General features: G+C 45.8%; 1 protein-coding gene across 1 annotated transcript in view; it reads right to left on the bottom strand.

Annotated features, from left to right (window-relative positions):
* The window catches only part of LAMA3 (laminin subunit alpha 3), an 881,606-nt gene that overhangs the window by 507,639 nt on the left and 353,324 nt on the right, over positions 1 to 20,643 (bottom strand). The gene's annotated exons all lie outside the window — the stretch shown is intronic.

A 20,643-nucleotide genomic window follows, 5' to 3' on the forward strand; every position in this document is an offset into this window, starting at 1 on the left:
GTGTGCAAAGTCAGCATGAGGTGCAGCGCATTTCCAGCATGTGTGAGGCCGCGTGGAATCAATGGAATGGAGTCTATCAGGGGTCATATAGCTGCGGCGGAGAAACTTATAGTGCAGGAGTTTATGACGACTATTGAGCGATATCGTGTTAGTGACCTTACAGCAAGCGGCCCATTGTTCGTCCGTAATAGGCCTACCTAAGTCCGCCTCCCATGCCGCCCGCAACTGGTCATCCGCACAAGGAACCAGTGCAGCACATGTCTTGTACAGTTTAGAAATAATGTGTGCCCCTGTATCCTTGTCAATGAGGATAGTGAGGGGTTCAAAGGAAGCCGGCTCGAGGGGGAATCCCTTAATTTCCGACCTAGCCGCAAAATAAAGCCGGTTAAGGATGAATTTGTCCATGAACGTAGCCTCGCTGAATTGTGCCTCTTCCGATACCGAGAATATGTGCCCCCCGGGGTATAAATCCCCAATCTTGGTGAGGTTAAACTTCGTTAAAGTACGTTGCACAAGTTTCTCGCCCGTGCCCGGTAACCAACCTGGGTTGGGAAGCGGGAGAGAAGAGGAATAAAGGATAGGCTGGTCCAAGTAGCGCGAAAGTCTATTCCAGGCCCAGCTGGTGGTGGATACCGTTTGAATATCCACTGGACTCCTAGGGACACCCTTGGGCAATACCGCCGACAAGCGACCCGGGAGAACAAAGTCCGCCTCGGGCAAAGAAATGGGATCCGTGCGCCAGGGTGGTACCAGGCATAGGCGTGTGCACACTGAGCGACCAGATAGTATAAATACAAATCCGGTACTCCGAAGCCACCCCTATCATGCGGGAGCGTGAGAGTCCTCCAACGGATCCGGGGGTGTTTTCCTCCCCAGACCAGTCTAATCAAGTGGGACCGTAGGGTGGCGAAAAAGGCCCGGGTGAGGGGAATGGGTGGTGGATGGGAACTTCAACTTACTGATGGACTTATGGGGAGATGCTCTACCAAATGCTATGTTACAGGACATATGGCAAGTATCAATGTCTATGATTTATGGTACAATCAGACCTGCTTTTTAAAAAAAAAGAAATCATCTGTTTTACTTTACATAGGGTGTACTGGACCTCATGTAGGTTGGAAAGAATGGGGAAGAGAAATTCAGCAAATCTGTGTAAAGTGTGGCACAGAGACAGCAGATGATATCCACATATGGGAATGTCCCCCCATAAGGTCTTACTGGGAAGATGTGAGTAAGGTTATCAAAACATTTTTCAGAGGGAGATAAACGTGAGCGTGATGCTGGCTATTTTTGGGTGCATAAGTGACCTGGATACAATGGATGGGGATGAAAGGAAGCTTCTTTTTTATTTTTGCTCTTCTTACCAGAAGAGAGATCTGTAAAAAATAGTTGATAAAAACACCACCAGCCATGAATAACTGGGTCAGTACTGTTAGGAATGTTATGGAGATGGACACCACAGACAGATAAAACAAAAGAATAAGGATGTGGCAACCTTTGAGAAACTGGGTGAATGTAACTACATAAGTATGCTAGCTTCTTACACATAACTACTAAGAATTTCAAGAGGGCATTGGAAGAACAAGACTTGTCTGATGATTATGCCTACTTCCAATCTCGGCACTAGACCTTGATTGAGAGAATCCGATAACCACTATTTACCACAATGGAATGTTGAATACCCAGCTCCCGTCAGGTGTGGTAGAGAAGGGTTAATGGTGTAGGGAGAATGGTATTTAAGGATGTGTTGAATGAGGACAAAAAAAACTCACTCCATTAATTTGAAATTTCCACATAGGACTAGCTAAAATGATTAATATGTATTTATTCATTTATTTATATAAAGATTTATATAGCGCGAACAAGATCCCAAGGGATATCAGAGCGCTTAACAATCACATTAATACTGGAAGGCAAATAAAGTAACAATCACAACTAACATACACAGGAGGAACATAAAGTGCACGCAAAATCACATGGGTGATATGATAAGCACAGTACAGTGTAACGCCAAGGAAGAAAGAATACTGGTTAGAGGGCCCCGGGGTTTGCCCAATTACTGAAAGAGTTTATTCAACAGGAATCTTTTGACTTCCAGCTTGAACACCGTTGTTCTGGTGATTCTGCGTATTTCTGGAGGAAGAGAGTTCCATATCCTAGGAGCCGCGCCAGAGAAGGCTCTGTTAGAGGTTCTTTTTTTGTTAAGGATAGGTGGTTTCAAAAGAAAGGTAGTAGAGCTTCTAGAGTCTCTTACACCACAAGATAGTTCAAGTTTTTGCGCCAGATACCTGGGCGTCTTGAAGTGGATAGCTTTGTGTGTCATCGTGGCAATTTTTAGCTGTATTCTTGATTCATAGGGGAGCCAATTTAGAGATTTAAGGACTGGCGAAATGCGCTCATTGCGTTTGGTGCCTGTAACCAATCTCGCAGCAGCATTCAGTGAGGCCCTAAGCGGGGCCAGAGTGTATTTGGGCAGGCCACAAAGGGTAGCACTGCCGTAATCCAGCCTCAGTAGGACAAGCGCTTGGACCACCTGTTTGAACTCTTTAAGTGGAAGGAAAGTTTTGATGTTTCTTAGTGTCCTTATCAAGTGGTTTGCCCCTTTACATGTGTTGCTGATATGCTTTTTCACATTCAGGTTCTTGTCTAAGGTGACTCCTGGAGATTTGGCAGAGTTTACGATGAGCGGAGTGCCGTTGAACGCAGTGAGGTGACTCATCCAGAGGTCAAGGTTGGGGGTGTAACTCGGAGGGGAGACGAACAAGAATTCCGTTTTTGATGTGTTGAGCAGGAGATGGTTCTCGGTTAGCCAGTTTTGAGTGAACGTTAGGATGGAGTTAAGTGATATTAGGTTTTCAGGGGATGAGATTTTCAAGTAGAGTTGTGTGTCATCGGCATACATGTGCAAATGAATATCCATGGAGCTCAGTGCGTTAGCTAATGGTTCCAAGAAAAGGTTGAAGAGGATAGGGGATAAGGCGGATCCTTGGGGGACCCCCATGAGAACTGGCGAGGGCTTGGAGAGAGAGTGGTTTGCCTTGACTCTTTGCGATCTGTGATGGAGGAAGGACGAGAACCACTGTAGCACCTGATTGCCAAAACCCATCCTGTTTTGCAGGATGGATAAGAGGTTGTCATGGTTGACCGTGTCGAAGGCAGAGGAGAGGTCGAGGAGGATAAGGAGGCAGGATTCATTTTGATCGAGAATTTTTAGAATGTCATCAATCACAAGTATGAGTGCCGATTCAGTGCTATGCCCCTTCCGGAAGCCAGATTGATGTTGGTCCAAGAGCTGGTAGTTCTCAATGTGAGCACAGAGTTGGAATTGAATGCATTTTTCAAGGAGTTTCGCAAGTGTGGGTATGTTGGAGATGGGTCGGAAATTGTTGAGGTCTGATCTATCCGCGGTAGGTTTTTTTAGTATGGGGGATACTTGGGCGGCTTTTAAGCACTCAGGGATTGTGCCTTGTGACAGACGCGTTTACAATCCTTGTCCAGGTGGGAATGAGTGCGTTCTTGATTTCCTTGAAAATGGATGGGGGTAACGGGTCACTAAAGTGATTGGAAGGGTTGATATTCAGGAGAATCTTTTTGATATCTTGTTCACTGAGCGGGGTAAAGGTGTCCCAGGCCGCGTTGTTCTTAGGGATCAGGGGGGTATAGTTGAGCTTTTCAAAGAGGACAGGAGACGAGGCTGCCCTGGAGGAAAGGAGACCAGTATTCTTAGCAGCGAGGTCGGATGATATGCGTTTAGATTTCTCAATGAAGAAGGAGGCGAGATCCTCGCATGAGGGTGGACTACTTCCATGTTCGGATAGGTTAGGACCTACAATTGATTGTTGTTTGACCAATTCGAAGAGTTTCTTGGGGCGGTTTGAAGCTTGATCTAATTGGAGTCTGAAATAGTTAGACTTGGCGTTCCTAATTTGTTTATGGTAAACGCTCCTGATATCTCTTAGGAGTTTAAGTTGGTGCGTGGAGGGATTCGATCTCCAGGCGCGTTCAGATGCCCTAAGATTGCGACGTTCCGTGTTTAGGTTTTCATTAAACCAAGGTTTGGATATTTTGGAGGAGGCATTTTTGAGTTTGAGTGGGGGGATACTTGATGATCGAAGCGTTGGAACCAGATGGATCCGGAATCAGAACCATTGTGAGGCAAGTGACTATGGACCCAAGGATATGAATTGATGGTAGGTTGGTGGAAAACAGTAGTCCAAAGGTGTGGTCTGGGATATGTTCTAATGTAGAAATGACTAATGGAAAAGTCGTTCCAAGATGGCTGCCTGTTTAGTTCCGGGGTGAAGTCCTATCACTCTTTCTGTGTAATTTTCTCTCTGGGTGAAGTCCTCTGTTTCTTTCTAATGGCTGCATTTGATAGTCCTCTCTCACTCATTTAGTATTGGGTAGAGCGCGGTGGTCCTATGTCTATGTTCATGACTTGATGTGTAAGGAGTATTACGACATAAACTCTATCTAGTAAATAGGCCTGCCATTTTGAGGGGAGGAATGCAGTTGTTCAAAGCCAGATCACCAAATGGTGGACTAGCTGACTGAGATGGGAGGAAAAAGGACTCTCATACAACGCATAAACAGGGAGGGCGCCCCAGTTAATCAACAAACCCCTACACAGTTCAAATAGCCTGTACCCTGGAGCAGCAAGCAATTTACGCAAGTGAATGTTGCAGCTTGCCCGCATTGCAGAAACGCTGCCTGAGTCAAAAGCAGTATTAGTGGCGGCCACAATAGCAGTGTGCCACGTCCTGTGAAAGGGGGAGCTGAAAGTACCTTCACGTCGATAGTCCTGACACTGCTGTGATGAACGTCCGGGGTCAAAGGCTGCCTCTCGGCTCTCAGCCGATACGGTGGAGGACGCGCTCAGAGCCGCTGTATTGAGAAGGACGCAGTGGGGGAGGAATCGGAGAGCTCAGCCCGACACTGAGAGCTCGCACCGAATCATGTGCATTCTCCGTCGCATCCGCTTTCCTGCGTTGATCCTGAAGGTGCGGAGCTAGGCAGCGGCTTCTACGGAAAAACATCTTTGAATTTCCTTAAAGCTAAGAGATCAGGGGGATGTCCCAGTATTCACACATCACCAAATATCGCCTCTTATCGCATAACCATTATGATAACCAATGCTCCCTAAGAAAAGTGGTTGTGCTCAATTGAAGAGGAGGCATTTTTGAGTTTGAGTGGCGCCATGTCATTCATGATGTTGGAGATGGTCGCATTATAGGAGTCAGTGAGTAATTGCACCTCCGTCAAGTCCGCATGAGCGTCAAGGGTCGATGTACAGAGGGCTGCTAGCTCAACAGGATTTACTAGTCTGAGGTCCCTTTTCCATATCTTTGATTTTGATGGTTGGGCCCTCCACACCTGTACTTCCTTGTTAATAAAAAAGAGGATGCAGTGGTGGTCAGACCAGTCACATGGGGTAATGGAGTCCAAAGAGACGGTTTGCCCCTTCGAAATAATGAGGTCAAGAATTTTCCCCCTGTTATGGGTTGGTTGGTCACAGTGCTGGGTCAGATCCTGATCATTCAGAAAGGCTTTAAGGCTTGACACTGCCGGGTCTATGGAGTTTGCCCAGTGAAGATTAAAGTCACCGAGGAAGATTTGGGGCACGGCTGAGTCTAAATTGCTAGAAATGATTTCAAATAATTCCTCAATGAAGGGGAGATTGTCTCCCGGGGGGTGGTAGAAAGTGTGGAGTTTGCAGACTGGAAGGTTCTTATTTGATATGTTGAGACAGAGATATTCACAGGAGGAGGGCGCAGAGGACTCAACGGGAGAGATTGAAAGTGAGTTTCTATGAATACAGGCTAAGCCCCCACCCAGTTTCCCAACTCTATCTAACCTAATAATATCATGAGTGGGAGGTACTAGAATGTCGAGAATCGGAGTGGAAGCGGGATTTAACCAAGTTTCAGTAAGGATGATAACATCTAGGTCCAAATGTTGTATTAGATCAAAGATGTCAGTGGCGTGTCTACTGGCTGATCTGCAGTTTAGAAGTACACATTTAATTAGTAGTGGCTTTGAGGAAGGAGGAGTCTGGGTGACATTCACGTGAGTGAGATTGATCTTATTAATGCCTCTGGGATTGACAGGCGGTCCTCTATTTGGGTTGGAAAGAATGGACTGTATTTGTCTCGGCGGGCTCCTATTAGGGTTAGACCAGGTAGGGTAAGAGTTGATCATGTCTTATAACTTGGAAGCCGCAAGGTGGATATCATATCTCCTGGGGCGGGAGGAGTCATTAGGTAGGGGAATGGATCTATAGATGGAGGAAGGTAATGGTTTGGCCAATGAGTGACTATCGCAAGCTGGGGTCTTAGACCGGTTGTCAGCTGTGAGGAAAGATCTTAGCAAAGGGAAAAGGTCATCTGAGAGGGCTTTCAAGCCATGTAGCTCCGACCTTAGCAGGTGTAACTGACGATAAATCTCATCTAGGTGAGCCGCCAAATCAGTGTGTTGAGCGAAAGGAGGAGAGTGCGAACGGGAGTCAATCCGTTGGGGGAGGTCTCTATGACTATCAGCAAGGTCCGAGGTGGTGGGCGTGAGATCCGGTGGAGGAAGATGTTCCACTGAGTATGAGTGAGATCCAAGCGTTTTGAAATTAGAGGAAGGTGTCTTAGTGAGGGGGGAGTGATCATTAGTCTGAGGGTTAGGACAAGGACTAAGAAGATTGCTAGACTTTGACTTGTCATGTTCGGTGGAGGGCATTAGCTTGGATTTTAACCTCATAATGGACAGCGTGGGGGGACTGGGGGAAGATGCCTCAATACTTGGTGGCCCGGCCAGATGCGTAACATGGTTGCTCGTTGTTCGTGGAACCGATAGGCACGGACTGGCTAGATGTGCGTCGGGATTCGATCGTTGGGGTGCAGCCATCTGAGATGAGGACTCAATGAATGGAGGCAAGGCAGGATGAATTTCATGGGTACCCTCTGCTCTGGTGGCCGCTACGCTCGTCATGGCTAGCTGAGCCTCTGGACTCAATAGTTGGGGTGCAATATCGTGGAGGGAGACCCCTCTGTGGTGAACAGGTGGAGAGGCCTGAATTAGAGGGAGGTGTGGAAAAAGACTTCCTAACGTATCAGGGCGTGGACTCACCGGGACCTGAGAGATTATAGGGTGTGTCTGGGTGACATTGGGTTTCAAGGAAGCCGCGTTTTTGAGTAACGGGAAGATGGTAGATATCTTAAGTAGATTGACATTAGATGCTTGAATTAGGATTATACCATTGTTATAGAGGGTTATGGTGGAATTAGAGTTGAGGGAGGACGAAGGGGCTGTTGAGAGCTTGATACCATGCGGTGTTTTCCTGTCGCTTGTTATTCGGAGCAGAGAGTAGAAGACTTTTCGCCAGCAAGCTCTTTTCCTGGTGTAGAAAATAAGGTCGTTGACTTTTGTACCGCTGATGGTAGAGAAGTATACATCAGAGATTAGGGTTTCAGGCCAGGCCTTGAGAAGTTGATGCATTTTTCAATAAGTTGGGCAGATACTTGATGATCGAAGCATTGGAACCAGATGGATCCGGAATCAGAACCATTGTGAGGCAAGTGACTATGGACCCAAGGATATGAATTGATGGTAGGTTGGTGGAAAACAGTAGTCCAAAGGTGTGGTCTGGGATATGTTCTAATGTAGAAATGACTAATGGAAAAGTCGTTCCAAGATGACTGCCTGTTTAGTTCCGGTGTGAAGTCCTATCACTCTTTCTGTGTAATTTTCTCTCTGGGTGAAGTCCTCTGTTTCTTTCTAATGGCTGCAGTTGATAGTCCTCTCTCACTCATTTAGTATTGGGTAGAGCGCGGTGGTCCTATGTCTATGTTCATGACTTGATGTGTAAGGAGTATTACGACATAAACTCTATCTAGTAAATAGGCCTGCCATTTTGAGGGGAGGAATGCAGTTGTTCAAAGCCAGATCACCAAATGGTGGACTAGCTGACTGAGATGGGAGGAAAAAGGACTCTCATACAACGCATAAACAGGGAGGGCGCCCCAGTTAATCAACAAACCCCTACACAGTTCAAATAGCCTGTACCCTGGAGCAGCAAGCAATTTACGCAAGTGAATGTTGCAGCTTGCCCGCATTGCAGAAACGCTGCCTGAGTCAAAAGCAGTATTAGTGGCGGCCACAATAGCAGTGTGCCACGTCCTGTGAAAGGGGGAGCTGAAAGTACCTTCACGTCGATAGTCCTGACACTGCTGCGATGAACGTCCGGGGTCAAAGGCTGCCTCTCGCCTCTCAGCTGATACGGCGGAGGACGCGCTCAGAGCCGCTGTATTGAGAAGGACGCAGTGGGGGAGGAATCGGAGAGCTCAGCCCGACACTGAGAGCTCGCACCGAATCATGTGCATTCTCCGTCGCATCCGCTTTCCTGCGTTGATCCTGAAGGTGCGGAGCTAGGCAGCGGCTTCTACGGAAAAACATCTTTGAATTTCCTTAAAGCTAAGAGATCAGGGGGATGTCCCAGTATTCACACATCACCAAATATCTCCTCTTATCGCATAACCATTATGATAACCAATGCTCCCTAAGAAAAGTGGTTGTGCTCAATTGAAGAGCTTCAGCATGCCTCAATTATACCTGACACAACCATTTAATAAAGTTTAGCTACATATTTTATGCATTCATGCACAGAATCAGGCGGGCGTTTTTCACAACGATGCATATTTTAGGTCCATGTGTAAGATATGCACCCTTGTAAGCACCAATGTCAGATGTTTCATGGTGTGAAATATTCAGGCATGCATTTGTTAGGCATGAAATAACTATTTCATGATTTCTGTTACATGTATGTGTGGACATAGTTGTTTTGTATTAGGGGTTGTGTTAAGTAAAGGCCGCACTGCCCTTGTGGTGGCACACCTTTAACATAGTGTGCCAGCCGCAGACCAGCTCACTGTACCCTTTAAAACAGGGATGCAGTGACCCCAAGCAGCTGCAAATCCGCTCTTACCCTGGAAAGTGCATTGGTTTAAGGTGGACTGACTGTTTGAAGCAGCTAGTCCACCTTTCGCTGATGCAGAAGACCTGGTCTCAGATTTAAAGGGGGGAGGGATCTACCTGCAAGTGGGTGCAGTAATAACTGCATGCAAATAACACAGGGGCTCTGAACGCGGTCCTAGGATCCCCAAGTCCACCTCAAAAAGGGCACTATTGGAGGAATTATTGGCACGTTTGGGGTGACTTATTGTCTGTATGCCTCCTGACAGCTTCTTTGCCTTTTTACTATAATTCGGGGCTGTTATAAAAGTAAAGGCAAAAGCAAATGAGCCACACCGTCAGGCATGGAACATCCTTTATGGTAGCGCTTTCATGCAGGCCTGCTAGATTTGCATTACAGAAAGGGCTGCACAAGCGTATGCGGCCACTTCTGTAATACCAAAGTGCACAAGGGATGCTAAAAAGGAGGTGCACACACCAGTTGATCCCACGGGTCACTCGTCTTAATACGGCCCCAGATGTTTATGTCTGACTGTAACTTCCTGTTTGTGCATTCACACCCTTAGGTTTAACTAGTATGCATTCTTAGAAAATTGATAGAGCAGGTGTATTGGGATTTAATGCAGTCCCAAATGGTGGCATTGACTGTAAAAATGTTGTTGTATTATCCATAACTCATGTATGATACTAATATTTCTATTGCGTTGTCCTGGGAATTTTATAATTATTTTGCTTAATATGAATTTTTGCAGGTGCAACATACATAAGATATGAAATTTTATAAGATCATGTTCAAGACACATTAAACACTCAGACAACACTTTCTGCATTGCGAGAAACAATAATATGAGTACGTTAGGGGCTTTTTCAGATTTAAAATACTTGCAATAGGCCATTCTTAATTCATTAATTTGCACCAGTTTTATTCAACTTTCATGAAAGCCGTGCTCCCCATTACAGCCAGGATACAACGTAAAATCTTCTGCATTTTTCACAACACCAACATCACTGAGTTACTTAACATCTCCCAAGAGTTAAGAGAACTAAACAGCTGAAACTCACTGCTACTTGAAGTTCAAAATTCAGACCATCCACAGTCCAAAAGCAATTTTTCACTTCTGCATCAAACCTCCTGCCTACCAAATTAAAAAATCTACCAGGGGCGTAGCTTGGTGGGGGGGAGGTGTTTGGGGTGCTACACCACCCTAATAATTGCCTATGTGGTGATTGCCCAGTTTGTGGCTGATTCTGATTTGCTCATCAATGAGCTGTGGTGTTAGTAGCGGTAGGAAAGAGGAGCCCGGGGGGTGGTGTGCGTCTCCCATCAGGGGACCTGTGTGCAAGTCTGGTGGGGCCCTAGCATTCAGTTGACCCTCCGTATCGCATGGCTGCTACGTGGTGGTGTTTGTTTGCGCTATGGGAGACAGGGGCGGAGTTTGGGAATGGGATTGTGTGGTCGTAGGTGATTCCTCTGGTGTTGCCTCTTGCACAAATTGGAACAGGAGTTGCGCCCATTCCATGGAGATAGGATGTTTACGAATCCCTTTCACCTCCTCATCTCTCAGTATTTCTTCTTCTGCTGTCCCCACTTTTTTACAGTGCCTATCCAGGCTGCTTCTGGGGGTCCTGCCGGGGCCCTCCAATACATGGCAATTCCACGTTTCGCTAAAAGCATAGCCAGGGATGCAAACCTGCATTGCACCTTTTGTGTCCTCCACCTGCGGAAGACACCTAGGGCGCACGCCTCCCATGTAGAAATGTTCATGAGGTGGACTGTCGCCCTTAGGGTCTGATGTACCCTGTACCAGTACTGTTGGATTGTGTGACAGTCCCAGAACATGTGTTTAAAATTCACCTCGGATGCCTGGCATCTGGGGCATGCGAAATGTGTATCAGGGTAAACATGGTGAATCCGGTGAGGTCTTATGCATGCACGATGTAAAATATTGAATTTAATGTTTTTGAAACGTGCGTTCCCAGAAACCTTTTTGGGGTATTCTAGTGCCTTTTCCCATTCTTTGTCATGGAGCACTCGTCCTATCTCGTCCTCCCATTTCTGGCGTAGGGCTTGTAAAGGAACTGTGACCAGTTCCCGGATAGCTTTGTAGTGCCAAGTGACTAAGTGTCTCCCCGCGCCCATACGCAGAATTGTGTGTAGCACCGGATGTGTCGGTGGTTCCCCCTCAGTGAGATCCCAGTACTGTCAGGCGCAATCTACTAATCGTCTATGTACCAGGAATTGTCATGGGGGGAGCTCGTAGCCTTCCCTCAATTGAGCATAGGTTTTCAGCTTCCCATCTTCGAACAGGGACTCGACCTCTGTCACCTCGTGTTCAGTCCATATCCGGAGGGTGCCTGAGGTGTAAAATTTCTCCCGTTCAGGAAATCCTACCAATGGGAGCAACGGGGAGTAGAGGGGCCGAACCCTTGACATACGGTGTATACGCATCATGCATTTGCCGGCTATCGATACCTGTAGGGGGTGTGTACGCGTAGGCTTAGTACCTGGCATCATTAGTCTCCGGAGGGCCGGGAGAGGTATCCGGCCATCGTTGGAGAATGTCTCCACTATGTGGCGCTCTGCTGTCCAATGGGACAGCCACTGAAGTTGAGCCGCTAGGAAATATGCTTCAAAGGAGGGTGCTCCCAGACCTCCCTGCATTGTGGGTAAGTAAAGGGTCTGTAAGGCCACCCTAAGTCTGGCCTCTCCCCACACCAACGTTGTGAGTAGTGTGTCTAGTTCCTGAAAAAAAGTAGCGAGGCGGTACCACTGGGAGATTAGTGAATGAGTAGAGCTTTCCACTGCCTCTTAACCCCATCTCATGCACCCTGCTTGTCTTATAATGTATTTTAACATTATACGCAAGCGCGATTGTCTGGAAATCTGAAGCTCAATCCCCCAATCTTACTAACCAAGCTACGCCCCTGCCATCTAACTACCATTACCATTTAAAGACAGTGACCCAAGACACGTGTATCATCCGTGAATGCAACACAAGAAGATGATGGACGGAATGTTGAACAATGGTGAACAGTCACCCCCAGTCACAAATCTGGGTTTAATCCATCGTTATTTTGCTCGCCATTCCAATTTGGACCCAGCCATTTGCAAATCAGCCTTGACCCTGCTCCCCATGGGAACCGAAAGACAAGCATCCTAGGGCCGGTTTTGGGGTATCACCCCATATCAGCCAGGCTAGCTTGATTCCAGAGGCACAGCAAACAAGGAACCAATGTCTGGGCATACCCTTAGCCACTTAGTACTATAATTCAGCGTGGTCATAAAGGCCAAGGTAAGACTGATTTGCATATGCCTGGGTCCAAACTGGGATGGCATAGTGAGCCAACGAACGATGGATTAAACCCAGATCTCTTGACTGGGGGTGAGTGGTTGAAAAGTTTCAGCACTCCGTCCATCATCTTGTTGTGTTTTCTATGTTTGCCCTAATTGGCCAAGGGTATACCTTGACCACTTAGGGCACAGTGAGCTGCATTGCACAGCCTGGTGAAGAACATGCACAGGCTCCCTGTTCGAGTCTGAGTGCTGATCCTTTGCGCTCAGACCAATCACAATGCTGCATTGCAGCATTATGATTGGCTCAGGGGAGCCTGTGTGGCGGGTGCTTCCTGCTTTCGGCCGGACTGCAGAGGAAGAAGGAAGAGGATGCAGCGGCAGGCAGTTCTAAGGTAAGTAGTTTTTTTTATTAATTAACCCCCCCGTTCCCACAAATCAGGGTATCCAGTAAATAAGAAGACACTCATCTTAAAGCTGCAGATAGAAGTTTGGGAGTGACCCAGAGCAAATTTTATGAATTGGGACATATCGACTCAATATTAAGGAGCTCAAGTTAGGTCATGTATTGTAGCATTTGTATAGCGATTACTGCCTCTATGTGGGACGCTGAAGTACTTACCCAATAGGCAGCAAGCTACACCTTGTAGGGTGTGTGGTTGGAAGAGTGTTGTTTTTGTTTTGACATTGTGGAAAGTGTTTTCAGGTCATGCGTGATGACCACGAGGTGCAGTTGTCGTGTTATGGGGAGAAGCGCTGGCAATGGTATGGGTAACAGTACCAGACCTGCCAACTCACATGGTGCCATTGTGTGTCACACGATTTCAGCTCCTTTTAGACGGTCATTAGGTGAGGAGTGTAAATCACACAGTAGCAGGCAAGGCGAGCTGAAAACCACTGCAGAGAGTAAAGATCGAGCTCATCTTTTGAGGCTGCATGCAGGTAATGTCCATTAAGGGATGTGAAAACACCCTAGGTCATTAGCAGCAGCCTCAACAACCTTTTGTACCTGTTTTGTTAATGGAAGGCGGAGGTTGATGGGGACATAGGATGGGGCGGAAGGTCCTCTGGGGAAGTTCTTGGCAAAAAGCCACGCCCCCTCCAAGTCACGCCCCCGCCTTACATGGCCCATTTTGTTCACAAGTTGGCAGGTATGGAATACATGAGAGATGGATCCACAAATTCTAATTGTAATAAAGACTAAAACACATAGGCAGCCACACACCAGCCTCGCCATAATGGCAGTAGGATGCTCAGTGTGTGTACAACAAAAAGGAGGGATTAATCAGAGAAGGCCCAATGATCCATATGCCAAAATGCACCGGGTAGAGATAGTGTTGAATGAGTAAAACAATGCCAAAAGGACAAGAATTGGCGTTGGCGACATAGGCGGTAGCCATGCACTTATTTACAAAGGCAAGGATACTGCTTACTGATTAACAAATAAACACAATGAACAAGGAAGGAACTGAAGAGCAATCGATGTTGGCCAATTGAGGAGAAACTGCATAATATTTCAAAGGCCCTGGTTCCACCTACTCCTGATCAGGTGAGCCTAGTCAGATCATGGTTCAAATACCAGCCAGACGGGCACCCAGCAATTCAAGGTTGAGAGAACATTGGTTGGTTACTGCCCTGACAGAGCAAGATTGACCTGCTTCATATTGCCCTTTTGTCCTTATCCAACCATGCAAACCTAATGCTTTTCTTAGATCCCAGAGACCGTTGTTCATTCTAGTTTGCATAAGGAGCCATTGTCCTTACCTTATAGAATTTCCTCTCAAAACAACTTCTGCTTTCATTATTAGTAGTGAATGACACATGAGGCTAAAAAAGAGCCAATGTGGTGAAAGGAGACTTACCCTGCTTCCACTTACAAAAGCAGCATGGCACTGATTTGGCTGTTCAGTTTTAGCCCAGCACTTCACTGACATCTTTTACATGTTTTCACAAGTTCACTTTCCTCCAGATCTCCTATGTTTCGTCCTGTTCTATTTTCTTCTTCCTCCACCATTAACTCTGCACTCAAATCTAACAAGCTGCCTCTGTCTGAAATAATATTAGCCAGTAGGTGTAATTTCCTTTTCTAGAGAGCTCTTAATTCAAATTCTCTGAATGCTGGCTCTAGCTAGCAGAGAATTTTGATTGAGCTTGCTGGAGTACTGAAGCCCAGTTCTTCCCTGGAAGACCACAGCCTTTGCTTGCCTTGCTGATTGAAGACCTCTAGCTTTGGGCCCATAGGCACATTTTAGGGAAAAATCAAACTAACCATTACTGCTTTAAGACTGATCACAATATTGTGTGCTAGACTGGCCCATTCCTGGCACTTGGTTCCATCCTGCATTCTTATTGCAATGATTTAGCCCACAATCTGCCCTATCTGTATGCCTAGTCCTGCCAGCCAGGAAAAACGACCCCTCTACCACTTTAGGGCTGGTTATTGTGTCCTGGGCTAGTCTTGCTGATTCCTAGGCACTTGGTTTCATCCTCTTGACTATCCCCATTGCAAAGATATGACCCCCAATCTGCTTCTATCAGCTTCAGAAGATCAAAATATGCCAAGCCTTGGCACCCAGGAAAAATCAAACTACTCCCTATCACTTTGAGGCTGGTCACCATGTCTCGGTTTGCCTTACTGATTCTTGGGCATTGCAAATATATGACCCACAGTCTGCTTTTATCAGTATTATAGGACTTGTGAGAAGAGCAATTTATGATTTTTGAAGTGCATCTATTGAAAAGCTCTGGACCTAATTCACAAATAATTGTTTTTAAATTAGGGCTAGATTAGACCTGTAAAAATGTTTTCATTTTTGTATTTATCATACTGTAAATTGCTCTTGGCTCAAATGTGTAAGGCCACTCTGCACAGAACATTAGTGTTACATCAAAATGTGGTAACAATCAATGAAGCGTAAAAAGAGGGAGTCTGCAGAAGGATAATATAGAAGATGGAAAAACAATGGCAGTGTTCATGAATGATAAAGCAAACACAAGGAGATAATGGAGCTTTTCAGACTTTCACCCCAGTTACAGATCTGGGTTGAATCCATCATCATTCTTTAGCTTACTTCGCCACCCTAGTTCAGACCCAGCCATATGTAAATAAATCTTGACCCTGTTCCTCACAGGAACAGTCCAGCCCGAACTGCCAAGCCAGGTCCTCCCTGGACCGGAAACAAGCAACCTAGGGCCGGATTCGAGTATCACCCCTCATCAGCCAGGCTAGCTTGAATCCAGTGGCACTGTGAGCTAGCTATTCAATATACCCTTGCATGAGTAATGCATGGGTATGTTGTGTTTTATATGTTTGCCCTAAGTGGCCAAAGGTATGGTAAGAACATGCAAAGTGCACATGAACTGTTTGGTCAACCCAAGAGGGCCGGCCAAACAGTTCATGCGCACTTTGGGAGTACAAATCACTCCTCCCCTGCTTAGGCCAGCCCCGCCCACCCCACACTGCACACAGGCCACTGACTGCATGCACGGAAAAATAATGGCAATAACGATACGTTATTGTCATTTTACTTTTCCTTTTTGCGAAGAGAGGCAATGCTCCGCCGCCTTAGCGGAGGAGCCGCCACTGTAATCAAGACTGCTGTCAAGGATAACCTCATCTTAAGTGAATCCTGATTTTCAAGCACACATCATCATCATTTCTACACCAAAGCAAGAAGCAATGTAAATATCTATATATGAGTTACTTGTTTGTAATATTTTGTATTTACTAAACATCCGCCATACATCAAATCCACAGCCTTGTCTATATGTTCTCATCCTGCCTGCTTAGGCACCCTGCGACTGTTTGTAATGTACAGAATGGCCTGTTCCAATGATTTTGTGCTACTACAATAAATAAATACACGCGGAGTCCATAGTTAAATTCAATAGGCTGTTCGGACTTGCTCCGAAGTATTTACTGGAAAGAAATATCGATGCCTTCCTGCGAGAGCACATTGCTTCACAGAAGAAAATCTCAGATCGCAAACCAGGAGTATTGAACTGTCTCTCTTGGGGCCCTTGTCCACACTGCGCTGAAGTAAAACGCCTGGAATCTTCTCCAGGAAAATTAATGCTCAGCTAAATCCCTAAAGGAATTCAGGTCCTTGCTAAAAACCTACCTGTTCTATTGTGCTATTTGTTCACGCAGGCACTAGTCTCAACCGCGCCTAGGGACTTTTATACATGTTTTCATTTCATTCATTAATTTCATTCCATTCATTTTTTCATAAAATAACAAAAACATAGAATAACAAAAACTTAGAATTACCTGTCTGAGAGATGATGTGCCTCCACATACGAAGAAGGCAGTTACAATATGACACAAGCAGGGGCGTAGCTTCAGGGTCTGTTTTTGGGGTGTCACACCCCCTAAAATTTTTATTTTCTGGCAAATAATTGGGAACCGGTGCTTTCAGTCGGGTATGGTGAGGCGTCTGTCGGATTTAACCAGGAATGTTTACATACACACAGACAAAAACAAACACACACTCTCCCTTTCTCTGTTTTGAAAGTCCACAAAAATGTTTGTAAGTTTACAAAGTATTGAGTATACCCTCACTTAGTAGCCCTACCAATCGTCATTCCTCTCCCCTTCTACTGCCCCTTAAGCCACACTCTCGTATAATGTATTTTAACCTTATATGTCAGCGTGATTGTAGTAAAATCTGAAGCTCATCCCTTCCCGCATCCTTACTGACCAAGCTACGCCCCTGGACACGAGTGCAGAATAATTACCTTGAGTTTTATTTTTTATCAAATGCCCCTCAAGGTCTTCTATTTATGTAAAGATAAACGTATAATTAAAGTTTCCGCTTTTAGGACAGTAGAACATGGACTTATAAACATTGTCTCTCTAAGAACAGGAATTTTCCACATCCAAAACGATTTAACATTCTTTTATTTATTTCTCTTGCCACTTTAGCAAAACAGGAGGTCTGACATTTTAAACAGTTATTTAGTATATTCTGTTTTAAAAAACATCACACAAAGTTAAGAATGAACGTAGAGAAAGGTTGATATTATGCAAACATGTTGGCAGTGGTCCAAGAAACCCCTATCAATCAGAAACAAAGCCACCATTGTTTGATTTGACAAGAATTCAGTGGTTAAAAATAACCACATATTTTCGAGCAAACATGGATAAACCTGGAATCCCACGAGTTGGCTTGTAGGGGAAGACAATACCAAAAGCTGCTTTAACAAGCAATAGCAAAGCCAATAGGTCTCGATTATCTGAGAGCTGCTGGCTTTGGCAATTTGTTGTAGGCATGTTGTACATCAGTGTGGCTGATCTTCAGCATGGCTAAAAGTGAGTGGGGTGGGGTAGATTGGGATAGATTAGGGTCTGGGTAGATTGTGGTGGGGTAGGTTGGGTAGGAGAAGGTTGGGGTAGATTGGGGTGGGGAAGTTTGGAATGGGGAGATTAACATAGACTGGGGTAGGCAGATTGGGGTGGGGTAGGTTCGAGTAGGTGGATTGGGATTGATTGGGGTAGGTTAGGGTGGGGTAGATTGGGGTAGGTTGGGTAGGGTAGATTAGGTGGAGTAGATAGGAGTGGGGTACATTGGAGTGCAGTAGATTTGAGTGGGGTACATTGGGGTACAATGGAGTGGGGTAGATTGAGGTAGATTGGAGAGGGGTAGATTGGAGTGTGGTAAACTGGGTAGATTTGAGTAGTTGGAGTGAGGCAAATTAAGGACATTGGGAGTAGATTGGAGTAGGGTAGATTCGAGTAGATTGGAGTGGGGTATATTGGGGTATATTGAAGTGGCATATATTGGGGTAGATTGAAGTAGATTGGAATGGGGTAGATTGTTTGTGGAGTAGAATGGAGTGGGGTAGAGTCTGGTAAATTGGGGTTGATTGAAGTGTGGTCGATTGAAGTGGTGTAGGTTGGTGTAAATTGTAGTTGGAGTGCAGTAGATTGGGTGGTATAGTTTGGAGTGGGGTAGATTGAGGTAGGTTGGGTGAGGTAGATTGAGGTGGAGTAGAATAAGGTGTGGTAGATTGGAGTGGTGCAGATTGGGCTAGATTGGGGCATCTTGGCGTAGATTGGAGTTGGGTAGGTTGAAGTAGATTGGAGTGGTGTAGATTGTAGTGGGGTAGATTTGAGTAGACTAACATAGTTGGAGTAGATTGGAGTGGGGTAGGCAGGGGAAGATTGGATGGGGTCGAGTGGGGTTAATTGGAATGGGGTAGACTGGTGGAGCTTGTAGTGGGGTTAATTGTAGGGGGTTGAGTGGGGGAGAATAAGGGTAAATTGTAGTGGTATAGTTTGTGATAAATTGGAGTGAAGTAGTTTGGGGTAAATTGGAGTGGGGTAGAATGGAGTGAGATAGATGGGATAGACTGGAGTGGGGTACATTGGAGTGGGGAAGGTTGGGTGGGGTAGATTGGAGTGTGGTACACTGGGATGGGGAAGATTGGGTAGGCTAAATTGGGAAAGATAGAGGCCTGGCAAGTTGGAGTGGTAGTATATTGGGGTTAAGGGGTAAATTGGGGTGGGCATATTGGGTAGGCATATTGGCTTGGGTAGATTGGGGGAGCATAGTGAGGTAGATTGGGGTGGGGCAGAGTTTGGCAAATTGGGACAGATTGTGGAAGATTAGGGTCAAGTAGATTAGTGTGGGGGCAGATTGGGGTTGAGTCGATTGGGGTAGGATGAGTGGGGTACACTGGGGCAGATTAGAGTGGGGCAGATTGGGGTAGGTTGGGTGTGGTAGATTGGGGTTGGGTAGAATGGGTGGGGTAGATTGGTGTGGGTTAGACTGGAGTGGGGTAGATTGAGGTAGATTGGATTGGAGTGGAGCAGATTGGGGTAGATTGGAGTGGGGTAGATTTGGGTGGCGTAGATTGGAATGGGGTACATTACGGTAAATTGGAGTGGAGTAAATAGGGATAGACTGGCCTGGGTTATATTAGGTGGGTAGGTGGGGTAGATTGGAGTGAGGTAGATTGGGGTAGGTTGGATGGGGTAGATTGGAGTGGGGTAGAATGAAGTAAGTTTGAGTTGGGTAGATTGGGATAAACTGGAGTGAGGTAGATTGGAGTGGGGTAGATTGGGGTAGGCTGGGTATGGTAGATTGGGGCTGAGCGGATTGGAGTGGTGTAATTTGTCTTAGATTAGAGTGGGATATATTGGGGCAGGTTGTGGTAGTTTGGAGTTGGGTAGATTTAGGTAGATTACAATGAGGCAGCTTGAGTAGATTGGAGTAGTTGGAATGGGGTACATTGGATTAGTTTGGCGTGGGGTAGACTGGAGTACATTGGAGTGGTGTAGATTGGAGTAGATTGAATTGGTGTAGATTTTAGAAGGCTAGATTGGAGCAGATTGGAGTGGAGTAGATTGTGGTAGATTGGAGTGGGCTAGATTGGAGTGGGCTAGATGGGGTAGACTGGAGTGTTGTAGATTGAGTGGGTAGATTGGAGTGGGGTTGATTTGGTGGTTCGAGTGGGGTAGATTGGAATGTGGTATATGGAGTAGACTGTAGTAGGGTAAATGGGGCAGATTGGAGTCGGGTAGAATGAAGTGAGGAGTAGGGTAGATTGGAGTAGTGTGCAGTGGGATAGTTTGGGGTACGTTGGAGGGGGTACGTTGGTGGTAGATTGGGGTAGATTGGTGTGGGATAGATGGGATACACTTGAGTGGGGTAGGTTGAGTGGGATAGATTGGGGTAGGGTGGGAGATATTAGGTTGGGGTAAACTGGGGCAGACTAAAGTGGGGTGGAGTAGGGTAGATTAGAGTGGAGTGGAGTGCGATGAAGTAGTGGAGCAGCAATATCTGGAGGAAAGGTGAGAAGCAGTGCCATGAAGATGGAGAAGCAGTAGTGTGATGAAGAAGAAGGGGCAGTACCATGAGGTAGTAGGAGCATTATTACGATGAAGTGCACGTTCCCTATGCATTATTAATTGCTGTGTAGCTAATTTATTTTGAAAAGTGTAAAAAGTATTTTTCGGCCCAGGACACATCTATCCCATGGCAGGTACATGGAGAAAAACTCAACTATCCAGTTGTAAATGCTTGGCAAATGTTTTAAATGTAGGTATTTTTTAATAAAACATATTTATTTTGTGTAATTTTTTGTCTTTGTATAAAAGCTGTGATGCTCCAGGTGAAAAACTGTAATATTGAAAAATTTGTTTCACTGCCTGTCAGCTCAATTTCTTACTAGCCCGTAACTGCAATGTCTGGAAAGCCGTTTCAGGGTTCATTTGTATGCCCATAATGCCATGGGTATGATTGCCAGTTTAAGCTGCTTCCTCCATTTTTATTGTCCTTTAGCCACACCAGTGATAAATTTAAGAGTCAGCGGTAGACAGCGCAGAGTGCATGGATAGTGGGCCCTAGCTGTCAAAATGTCTTTAACTTTAAAATCTTTTCAGATTAGGACTT

The sequence above is a fragment of the Triturus cristatus genome, chromosome 5_1, assembly GCF_964204655.1.
Source record: "Triturus cristatus chromosome 5_1, aTriCri1.1, whole genome shotgun sequence".
Classification (NCBI taxonomy): domain Eukaryota; kingdom Metazoa; phylum Chordata; class Amphibia; order Caudata; family Salamandridae; genus Triturus; species Triturus cristatus.